Below are 12,719 nucleotides of genomic sequence, written 5' to 3'. Positions count from 1 at the left end.
GTATTCGTCGTGGCATACTATCCACAAGTTCATCAAGGCACTGTTGGTCCAGATTGTCCCTCTCCTCAACGGCGATTCGGCATAGATCCCTAAGTGGTTCGTGGGTCATGTCATCCATAAACAGCCCTTTTCAATCTATCCGCGGCATGGTCGATTGGGTTCATGTCTGGAGAACATGTTGGCCACTCTAGTCGAGCGATGTCGTTATCCTGAAGGCATATGCGACACCGATTGGCGAAGAGAACGTGACGCCAATCCTGAGCGGTCCATTCGACATGTTATTGAGCCCATCTGCACCGCGCTGCATGGTGTCGTGGTTGCAAAGATGGACCTCGCCATAGACATGGGGAGTGAAGCTGTGCATCGTGCAGTCCATTGCACACAGTTTGAGCCGTAACACGACGTCCTGTGGCTGGACGAAAGGAATTATTCAAGAATGAGATTTTCACTCTGCAGCGGAGTGTGCGCTCATTTGAAACTTCCTGGCAGATTAAAACTGTGTGCTGGACCGACACTCGAACTCGGGACCTTTGCCTTTCGCGGGTGATACTATATCCACAGTCAACGTCTATCTTCAAAAGTTCTGGGAACTAGGGTGATCTAAAACTTTTTTTGATTTATGTATATTCCACATTAGGATGGTTAACGGAGGACTCAGTGACATTGTTTACTTCATTAATTTGAAAATATAGCATAGAGGGTTGTGTTACACAACAGGTTTGAAAAACGCTTCCATTTCGAAAAATACGCCATATATCTGCAGTGACTATAATCCACTCATCATAAGAATAAACCTGATGTAAACAAACGCAAACGCGATGATTGGTCAGTAGCCATGGCACACGTACATTGGTGTTGTTACACGCTCTTGGAAGTAGGTCCTACTTGTTTTTAGATATCTTATTACTAAGTTACGTTAAATGAAACTTTAAGATATTCAAAAATATTTACAGCCATCAGCGTGTTTCTTCATCACACTTTAGCTACGTTGTTTTTATTTCAAAAATCGTGTACAGTCACGGCCTCTGCAGCATTATGTTCTGATTGTCGCGCTGTTAATGCGCACTATGAAAATGGCTGAGGCTGCTTCTGTTCTCTAACGAAACATGCGCGTGGAACAAGTGCCGAGAAATAGGCTGTTGTTAATGTTTTTCGTAAGTTCACACAGATAACCAGCTTTGAAGTTTTCCCAGCGTTGCATGCAGGGTGTTACAAAAAGGTATGGCCAAACTTTCAGTAAACATTCCTCACACACAAATAAAGAAAAGATGTTATGTGGACATGTGTCCGGAAACGCTTAATTTCCATGTTAGGGCTCATTTTAGTTTCGTCAGTATGTACTGTACTTCCTCGATTCACCGCCAGTTGGCCCAATTGAAGGAAGGTAATGTTGACTCCGGTGCTTGTGTTGACATGCGACTCATTGCTCTACAGTACTAACATCAAGCACATCAGTACGCAGCATCAACAGGTTAGTGTTCATCACGAACGTGGTTTTGCAGTCAGTGCAGTGTTTACAAATGCGGAGTTGGCAGATGCCCATTTGATGTATGGATTAGCACGGGGCAATAGTCGTGGCGCGGTACGTTTGTATCGAGACACATTTCCAGAACGAAGGTGTGCCGACAGGAAGACGTTCGAAGCAATTGATTGGCGTCTTAGGGAGCACGGAACATTTCAGCCTATGACTCGCGACTGGGGAAGACCTAGAACGACGAGGATACCTGCAATGGACGAGGCAATTTTTCGTGCAATTGACGATAACCCTAATGTCAGCGTCAGAGAAGTTGCTGCTGTACAACGTAACGTTGACCATGTCACTGTATGGAGATTGCTACGGGAGAACCAGTTGTTCCCGTACCGTGTACAGCGTGTGCAGGCACTATCAGCAGCTGATTGGCCTCCACGGGTACACTTCTGCGAATGGTTCATCCAACAATGTGTCAATCCTCATTTCAGTGCAAATGTTCTTTTTACGGATGAGACTTCATTCCAACGTGATCAAATTGTAAATTTTCACAATCAACATGTGTGGGCTGACGAGAATGCGCACGCAATTGTGCAATCACGTCATCAACACAGATTTTCTGTGAACGTTTGGGGACATTTGGAACATTTCCTGTAACAAAGTGTTTGAAGTCACGCTGGTACGTTCTGTTGCTGTGTGTTTCCATTCTATGATTAATGTGATTTGAAGAGAAGTAATAAAATGTGCTCTAACATGGAAAGTAAGCGTTTCCGGACACATGTCCACATAACATATTTCCTTTCTTTGTGTGTGAGGAATGTTTCCTGAAAGTTTGGCCGTACCTTTTTGTAACACCCTGTATATTACAGTTGATAACAAACCGACACTGAACGTGTAGCGTAGTCAGTAGCATATGGGGAGTGAACCACATGCGGTTATTCGTACGTTGGATTGAATCTCCCCATTATCATTTATTTTCTCGTCCAATTTTAAATACCTACAGGGTGTTTCAAAAATGACCGGTGTATTTGAAACGGCAATAAAAACTAAACGAGCAGCGATAGAAATACACCGTTTGTTGCAATATGCTTGGGACAACAGTACATTTTCAGGCAGACAAACTTTCGAAATTACAGTAGTTACAATTTTCAACAACAGATGGCGCTGCAAGTGATGTGAAAGATATAGAAGACAACGCAGTCTGTGGGTGCGCCATTCTGTAGGTCGTCTTTCTGCTGTAAGCGTGTGCTGTTCACAACGTGCAAGTGTGCTGTGGACAACATGGTTAATTCCTTAGAATAGAGGATTTTTCTGCTGTTGAAATTCCACCGCGTAGAACACAGTGTTGTTGCAACAAGACGAAGTTTTCAATGGAGGTTTAATGTAACCAAAGGACCGAAAAGCGATACAATAAAGGATCTGTTTGAAAAATTTCAACTGACTGGGAATGTGACGGATGAACGTGCTGGAAAGGTAGGGCGACCGCGTACGGCAACCACAGAGGGCAACGCGCAGCTAGTGCAGCAGGTGATCCAACAGTGGCTTCGGGTTTCCATTCGCCGTGTTGCAGCTGCGGTCCAAATGACGCCAACGTCCACGTATCGTCTCATGCGCCAGAGTTTACACCTCTATCCGTACAAAATTCAAACGCGGCAACCCTTCAGCGCTGCTACCATTGCTGCACGAGAGACATTCGCTAACGATATAGTGCACAGGATTGATGACGGCAATATGCATGTGGGCAGCATTTGGTTTACTGACGAAGCTTATTTTTACCTGGACGGCTTCGTCAATAAACAGAACTGGCGCATATGGGGAACCGAAAAGCCCCATGTTGCAGTCCCATCGTCCCTGCATCCTCAAAAAGTACTGGTCTGGGCCGCCATTTCTTCCAAAGGAATCATTGGCCCATTTTTCAGATCCGAAACGATTACTGCATCACGCTATCTGGACATTCTTCGTGAATTTGTGGCGGTACAAACTGCCTTAGACGACACTGCAAACACCTCGTGGTTTATGCAAGATGGTGCCCGGCCACATCGCACGGCCGACGTCTTTAATTTCCTGAATGAATATTTCGATGATCGTGTGATTGCTTTGGGCTATCCGAAACATACAGGAGGCGGCGTGGATTGGCCTCCCTATTCGCCAGACATGAACCCCTGTGACTTCTTTCTGTGGGGACACTTGAAAGACCAGGTGTACCGCCAGAATCCAGAAACAATTGAACAGCTGAAGCAGTACATCTCATCTGCATGTGAAGCCATTCCGCCAGACACGTTGTCAAAGGTTTCGGGTAATTTCATTCAGAGACTACGCCATATTATTGCTACGCATGGTGGATATGTGGAAAATATCGTACTATAGAGTTTCCCAGACCGCAGCGCCATCTGTTGTTGAAAATTGTAACTACTGTAATTTCGAAAGTTTGTCTGCCTGAAAATGTACTGTTGTCCCAAGCATATTGCAACAAACGGTGTATTTCTATCGCTGCTCGTTTAGTTTTTATTGCCGTTTCAAATATACCGGTCATTTTTGAAACACCCTGTACATCCGTAATTATACAACTCATCAACATTTTTTTAATGAATAATGCATGTCTTCTTGTATATAATTACATATTGGACGCAAAATTCCTGTTTCCATTTCTTAGTTATCGATGTTTTATGAAAGACTGTTCATAAAATTGTTTAAATTAAGAAAACATAACAGTTTAATTTTTAAGGCAAAAATGAAAAACCAAATCCTCTTTATTTTGACTATGTCGATCGTTTTATACCACAGATGAAGATAAGTATCGTAGAAACAGCCATCAACATTTTTCTTAATCAGGCTTTAGCTATGTAATGTTTATTTCAAAACTTGTATACAGTCGCAGTGTCTTACTGTTGTGCTTTGACTGTCGCGCTATTAATACGTAGTGTGAAAATGGCTGGCAAAAGGAAAGAGGTTAAGTATTGTGCATATAGGTAGCAACTGCGATTTTGCGGAAGGTGGTGATTTAATTTTTGAATCTAAGAAAACAGGAGACTATCACGAAGAAATGAACGGTGAAATGTTTCTTAAGTGGTACGCAGAAAAATTACTCTGTGGTTAAGTCAGGAATTTTCATCATTCTTGTTTTTAATTACAATAGTACGTTAGCTAAAAAGGATAACGTGTTGGGTTTTCGTCTAGTGGTCTAAGGAAATTGTTGTGGGGGATTTTCAGTGTGTTATTACATCTGCTTAAAAATTAAATGACATTCGAAGCTGTATTGCTCCTCTGCTCATCTGGCCACGTCACTGTAGGCTAGCTAGCTATACCAGCTGACCGGTCAGTGCTGTCCAAGTTAAATGCGCCGGTAAAGCTGTTGTCCCATATCAAGGCGAAGTCGATGCGCGCGAAACGCACAGCACAAACCGTACCCTTATTATCGTACTTGACAGTACTTGAGACAGCTTGGCAGCAATCTCACGTGAAACGGAAATCCAATGAGGTTCAGCAAACGGGGAAGAATACATAATGCAATGTTTACATCAGATTTATTCTTATGGTGAACGGATTATAGTAAGAGATCTGGGAAATGTGTGTGTTTCACCAAATTATCACAGAGAGCAAAAAGTTTGACGTTAATTGCCTGTATAGATCTTTGACAGGCAGATGTAGCTGCTTCATAGGTTTCCATAGAATTTCACTGATTGTGCTTGCTGATAGCACAGAACTAAACTTCGAGCATTAGAATGATCTATCGCCAGATACCTCCTAATCTCTTGTCCAATGCGACTGCCTCTCTCATTAACGTATTTTTCTTCTGTATTTTATCTCGTATCAACCCTAATAACGTGTCATAAGATGCAGAACTCGTCGGAAAAAAATATATGAAATCTTTCGGGTTCGTGATTCTGATTTCAATCAGTAAATTAATATGTGGCCAGAGGCACCTGTTTTCAGTCAATCTCGGCTCGCATTTCCTCTTTTTCGTTATTTTCTGTTGCTTGCAAGCTATAGCTAATATAATTGCAGCAGTCGCTTTATTTTGGGTCTTCGACAGCTTAACTTTGAAATGTCGCGTTGTCAACTGTGAACTTTTGCCGGAGTTGTTAGCGAGAGGTCGCTTCACTTCAATATATTTAGGTTTGACAAACTAGTAGTGTCAATAAATATTGAACGTGTGCAGGACAAATGGCAGGACAACGTTACATTGAAACTGTGTCATGTGAACACTTTGTCGGGGATTTTTTTGCATGTACAGAGGTTTCCGCAGATATATGCATTCATAATGTTGCGTTTAGACGCGGCCGTGGTTTAGACCGGTACTCAGGTGTGCTCCGGAACTTTTACGCTAATAAGGTTCCTTAGATGTAGTTTTATCTTTCGTATGAAGTCTTTGTAGTAGCATATCTTTTGTTTACATTAATAGCGTCATGATATTGTTGTATTCTACGGTGAGCTTGGAGGAGACGGAAGCGATGTGAAATATTGAGCAGTCCTAAAGCTACACATTTGTAAGTATTAAACTGCATAATATAGAGTTTTTCCTTTCTTGTGCTCTACTGGTTTAGAAAATTCTAATGGACGCAGGTTTTATTCGTAGAGTTTTTATACGACAATATCAACAAACGACGATATATACGAAATTACCTGATTATTTGCTCACTGTTAGATAATTAGCAGTCGTTTCTTTATTAATCGAATAAAATTATTTCCCGTTATGTTTGTAGTGAAACATGGCGTAAAAGTTATTAAAATAAAGAAAGTGCCTTCTAGTGAAGATTGCGCTTGCGCTATGTTAATGTGAAATGGTATTTGCTCTACTGTTTGTTGGTGTGAGGACATCATCGTACAAAAGTGTTTCTTCCGTTGTGTAGTAGCCTATGCGATTGGTGACATTGCGGCAGAATGTCCGTTGACAGTATTTCGTACATTCTGAAAGAAAATGTACGCATGTTTAGTATCTTATGTAAGAAATGTTGTGGAAAATACTTATAAACCTGTACGTTATGTTCATATTTAGCCGTTGGCCAAGTCTCCCTTTGTTTGTAATTTTCACATAGCTGCTGTCGCGTCTAAATATACAAAAATTGTATACATTTATGTTTGGTGACATGCGCCTGTAACGATTCCGTATTTAAACAGACACCGTTAAATAAACTATTTCTTATATTAGACAACCGAGTAAATGAACTACGTTGTTAATCAGCAAATATCCAGTATTTTGTTATAACTATCATCTCTTCCAGATTACTTATCAGGCATGCTCGTCGTACTCAAAATATAAAAATTATGATTTGACAGCTTTTATTTTTTGTTTGGAACGTGCTTCAGTGATTCAGTTATTTGTGAATACACTTAACTCTATCTTCTTGTCTTCATGTATGTTTAATGTTCATGCCCTTGATAGTGTATAAAACAGGGTGAAATTTGAATTTCTTATTTTGTTTTATCAGGTGTGCAGAAGGGGGACATGATCCAATTTCACCACTATGCTGGAATGTGTGGAATGTAATTGAAGACTTGCATAGAAGGTGGGATTTCAGCACATTAGTTTTTATTATAAATTTACACAATTTTTCTTTTTATTTTTCAATATTTTGATGTATTTCGTTTATTTTTAGGAGTGCATGAAATAAAGATCCAGTTAATCTTATTTTATGTGTTTCATATTGTTGAGTCAGTATATTTGGCAACCCATGGTTTCATTAACCATTGTTTAATCACCAAGTGCCCTTACCTTTTCCTTTTGATATTTCGTTAAAACATTGGAGTGCAGATTACACAAATTGGTCAGAAAAATGCAGAGTTATCTCATATTTGTTGCAGCACATCAAGTGGCAGCAATCTGGTATACTGTTATTACAATGGGCTGTGTGTGATGAAATATCAAACCATGCCACAATAATAGCTGCCCTGAGCAAACTCAGTCTATAAGGTGGGGACCATTTTCGGAAATCATATGATTAAGTTGTTTTGATTCCATCAAACAGGACACCTTGACAGACACATGTGGTGGCAAGATATAAATTAATGGGTATAGAGATGGTCAACAAATTATCTTTGTACCACACATGCAGTTTGAAAAGAATCCCTGCAAGGTGGCTCATTGTGGTAATTGAGTCAATAAATTGAATGACATTGACCAAAGTTGTCTAGTATTCACTCACTGCCAGTTTAACTAATAGATGACACTGTGTTTTATGGGTTTAACGGTCTGTCAATAAATGATTTCAAACTTAGTTGCTCATAACATTGCAGCAACCGTCAACATCGTGTGGCATTCTTGCTTTGGCACACTCTGCCGTTTACCAGTTTGTGTTATCTAAAGTTGGCAGTGACAAAAAGATCAATAAAAATGTTGTCTCATTCTGCTAAAAGCTGCTTTATTGCCTGTTTTATTTGTTGAAACTAGTTTCAATTGTAAAATGTTAATTTTGCAGTGAAACTTACAAAGCAGAATCTTTGCTGCCGGAAAATGTAAAAATCTCAGCTTTTTTCTGGTGAATAGGTGTCGTGCCACATGTACATATTGCCTGTGTCTCAAAATTACTGCTCCCATCTGAAATTACTACTGCCAAATGAAAATAGAATCTGGCCAGTTGCAGTAATCCTAGAGTTTGGATCAACTGTCCAGTGCTCACCTGGTAGTTGTAATGTTGAATACAGCAATGTTGTTAACACGGAAGAAGCCTGTACAAGTAACATGATTTTACCTGTATAAGAATAAGATTTTCATATTTTTTTGGAGAAAAGAACTTCACCTTGTAAACTTTGTTGAATGAAGGTAATTGTGCAAGGGAAACTGGTTTCCACAAATAGGCCTACAGCACATGTACATCAGCTTTTGATGGGACACATTGTTTTCTGTAAATACAGTGAATGTGTGGCACGCTGAAAAAAAAAAAAAAGTTATACCAATTGACATCATTCGATTTGCTTCTGTTCTGTGATTCTCATCAGCTGCCTTCCTGAGAATCATAATATTTTGAGTGTTGTTGATCGTGCCAGCACTTACCATTTACAAATTAACTGTATTCTGTATGCGGTTAAATTTAGGATAGATAAGTTTCAGTGTTCGCAGAACACTGCTCTGTAGTCTTAATAATGTCTTAAGCCATTACCTTAGTTCAAGAAGTCCTATATCTGGGTAAGGTGTCATATCCATGAATATTCCATTATCATGGGTGTCCATCGACCTTTGAAAAACAGTTCTAGTGGAGAACAAATCATAAACAACTTGAATTTAATTGAGAATAACTGATCTGCATACAGAGCTTACAAGTCACTGTGTGATTTGTAGTGTGTCATACTAAGTTAGCATTTGATCATTAAAACTAAATAACCTTGCTATTTAGGTTTCCTATTAATACTTCATTTATGAAGTGTTTTTTATTGCATTTTTGTCTAAAAGCGCTTATTAGGTGGAATATGGATACATATGATTTTGGTTCCAGCTAGAAATAATTTCCAATTAAAGACTTTTTCCGATGTCTATGCAGTTTATTATCTGTTGCTGTTGGACTTAGAGATATTACAATATTGCCATGCAGTGCCTTGCATTAACCTGTACCTTTGGATTACTGATTCAGAAATAAGCACAAATTTTATTTAATTTTCATTCTCAATATTATCATTGGGTGGAGAATTAAGTAGCATTCTTTTCACTTATAGGTTCGTAATGGTCCTTTCCCTTTCCCTTTAGAAATTAGTAAATATTCTGTTTTGAATTCACTTTGTGAAAGAAATAAGAGAGTGAGTCAAATGAAAACCTTAAATATTTTTAAAATATTTTTTATTGTGCAGAAGTGGTACAGAGCTGTTTCACTTTTCAACATAATCTCCCCCACGCTCAGTGCAAGTCCTCCAGCGCTTACAAAGTGCATAAATTCCTTTAGAAAAAAATTCTTTTGGTAGTCCACGCAACCACTCATGCACCGAGTGTCGTACCTCTTCATCAGAATGGAACTTCTTTTCTCCCATTGCGTCTTTGAGTGTTCCAAACACATGGAAGTCACTTGTGGCAAGGTCTGGTGAGTATGGTGGATGAGGGAGACACTCATAATGTAGGTCTGTGTTTGTTGCAACTGTTCTGCGGGCAATGTGGGGCCTTGCTTTGTCATGTTGCAAAAGGACACCTGCTGACAGCAATCCATGTCGCTTTGATTTGATTGCTGGGCGCAGATGATTTTTTAGGAGATCTGTGTATGATGCACTGGTGACAGTAGTCCCTCTAGGCATGTAATGCTCCAAAAGACACCTTTTTCGTTCCAAAAGAGAGTCAGCATAACTTTCCCTGCTGATGATTCTGTTCGAAACTACATTGGTTTTGGTGATGAGGAATGGCGCCTATTCCTTGCTCGCTCTCTTCGTTTCGGGTTAGTGGAACTGAGCCCAGGTTTCGTCCCCAGTAATGATTCTGGCAAGGAAGCCATCACCTTCTCGTTCAAGACGCCAAAGTAGTTCTTGACAAGCATCAACACGTTGTTCTCTCATTTTAGGAGTCAGCTGCTGTGTCACCCATCTTGCAGACACTTTGTGAAACTGGAGCACATCGTGCACAATGTGGTGTGCTGACCCATGACTAATGTGTAAACATGCTGCAGTGTCATTCGGCAGTTTTCCTTCACTATGGCTTCAACTGCTGCAATATTCTGTGAAGTCACAACTGACCTGGACGAGGAGCATCTTCCACTGAAGTCACACCATTTGCGAACATTCGTAGACTTGCTGCACTGTACTGAACCTTCATTCGTCGATGAATTTCAATAGGTTTCGCACCTTCACTACGCAAAAGGTGGCTTGACTCTTTCTATTGAAACCACTGTTGACTTCCCATTGTAGGAGATTTCCGTCGTATGCGTGTTTCGGCGCAAAACTTCGTAAGATCCCGAATACAGTTGTTGCAGTTGTGGATTGATGATTTCTGATCTCAACATAATGTGAGTACAACTGCATGAAAGTTGGTTGATGTCCATACCTAGTGCCTGGAATTGTGCCTAGACGCGACACTTGTCGTAACTGTGCTATGAACGTGGGTGATAACTGCACTATGAACGTAGGTGATGTATCAAATTCTCCTGTTGTAAGACTCCTGTCTTCAATGAAGTCTGCAGGGACATAGATTTTCTGGTCGTACAACATTTCTGCAGTAGAAATGCCTAAGTTGGGCTTGTAAGCAGTGCGGAAACCAAGTAATACCAAAGGCAGAACCTGTGTCCATTTATACTCACTCGTGACACATAAGAGCTGTTTTTTAAGTCTGATGATGCCATCTTTCAACCATACTGTTACTCTTGGGATGATAACTGATAGTTTTGTGGTGGTTCAGTCCACACAGCTTGGCTGACTGTTGAAATAAAGTTGACTCAAACTGTCCCCCTTTATCCATGGTTACATGTACAGGACATCCAAAATGCGCTATCCACACACCCATGAAGGTCTTTGCTGTCATTTCTGCTGAAATGTCCGCTATAGGAATGGCTTCTGCCTAACGGGTTTATCGATCAATTGCCGTAAGAAGGTAGTGGAAACTATCTGAGGGCGGTAATGGCCCCACCAAGTCAAGATGGACATGAGCAAATCTTTCACACCTGTCAGGAAAAATCCCTAACGGAGGATGGGCTTCTTTGGCAGGCCTCGCTGTTTGAAGACAAATGTTACGGGTTTATGGTCTGTGAAAACGATGAAGTCTTCGGCATCTACTGACGTTCTGAAATATTTGATTGCCTCAAAAACCGCCAGCAACTCACGATCATATGCACGCCAATTTCTTTGCTGCACATTTAATTTTTTGGAAAAAAATGCCAAAGGCTGCCACACAAAAGTAACATTGTTGCAGGACTGCACCTATGGCTGCCTGACTTGCATCGACAACAATTGCCAAGGGTGCGGTCGGATCAGGGTGTGCTAGAAGCGTTGCATCAACTACACTTTGTTTCACTGCCTCGAATGAGTGTTGCATTTCCATAGACCACTGAATTCTGCACTTACCTTTAGCATTGGTACCTGTGAGTGCTGCAGTCAATGGCTCCTGTTTCTCCGCTGTCCCTGGTAAGTGCCGCCTATAGAAATTTATCATTCCTAGAAATCTTGGCAATTCTTGGTATGTGGTCGGGGGCTGTAGTTTTAGAAAATACTAGAATGTCGTCAATGTAAGTGATACAAAAATGCAGGCCACACAAAAACTCGTCGATAAACCTTTGGGCTGCATTTTTAAGTCCAAAAGGCATATACATGTGTACAAAAAGGCCAAACAGGGTAGTTACAGGTGTCTTTGGGACATCTTCTGCCGCCACTGGAATTTGCATATAAGCTCTCACACAATCCACTACACTGAACACATGTGATTCCGCTAGCAAATTGTTAAACACCTGTAAATATGGATCTGGGTACTTATCTGGTATTGTCCTTGCATTTAGTGCCCGGAAATCGACACAAGGTCTTCTCCATGTTTTATCTTGCTTGGGAACTAAATGCAATGGCAAAGCCCAGATGGACGGATCATGTTTTCCGTCAACAATTTCTCAAATTCTTGTTTTGCTATTGCTAGGTGGTCAGGTGGTAATTTCTGTGGCTGTGCAGACACTGGTGGACGCCGTGCAGACACTGGTGGATGCGGTGTGGTTTTGATGAAATGTTGTGTGTTATGTTTCGTTCCAAGTCTTTCTTCTCGTATTGTGGTGTAACAATCTCGGGAAAGTGTAGAAACAGCTGTGTAAACTCATTTCTGATGAATGCTTTTCGCACTTGTTTCATGGGATAAGGTGCCTGGGGTGCCTCTTGTACTGCAAGCAGAAGTATTGTCAATTAGACAGCCAATTCTGACATCAGGCAGCAAGCTGAAATTCTCGAGGAAGTCTGCTCCTATTATTGGTTCTGCTACATCAGCTACAATAAACTGCCACTGATATCTCTTCCCCAGCCCGAAATCTAACGGCATAGTTATTTCACCAAATGTCTTAATCAGCAAAAGGACCGTACGAATGCTAATACTCGTAACATTTTTTGGCATCGAAACAGACATCAGATGGATGAAATGTGTCCCGACTATTCTCCCAATGCCATCACAAGGCAGTTTACATTGGCTTGTTCAAAAAAAAATCCATTTGGCAGTGATGCAAAAATCCTTTTCGTGCAGGCGTAAATTGATGAAATTTTTGAAAGTCTTATATTGAGCAGCTGAATCATCACTAAAGTAGTAAATGTTCTTAATCAGCAACGGTAGTATGACAGAACAGTTGCTGACCGTACGAATGCTAATACTCGTAACATTTTT

The 12,719-nt window shown here is 40.7% G+C and overlaps 1 long non-coding RNA gene across 1 annotated transcript; it reads left to right on the top strand.

Moving 5' to 3' along the window:
• The first annotated feature begins 5,851 nt into the window (after positions 1–5,851).
• LOC124552642 lies at positions 5,852–8,325 on the top strand. The gene is made up of 3 exons (XR_006967947.1): positions 5,852–5,955; positions 6,898–6,975; positions 7,271–8,325. It is a non-coding gene; the product is annotated as an uncharacterized LOC124552642 (long non-coding RNA).
• Positions 8,326–12,719: the final 4,394 nt, after the last annotated feature.

The sequence above is a fragment of the Schistocerca americana genome, chromosome 10 (genome assembly GCF_021461395.2).
Source record: "Schistocerca americana isolate TAMUIC-IGC-003095 chromosome 10, iqSchAmer2.1, whole genome shotgun sequence".
In the NCBI taxonomy this organism is placed as follows: Eukaryota; Metazoa; Arthropoda; class Insecta; order Orthoptera; family Acrididae; genus Schistocerca; species Schistocerca americana.
This window is presented reverse-complemented; position numbering and strand designations above follow the sequence as displayed.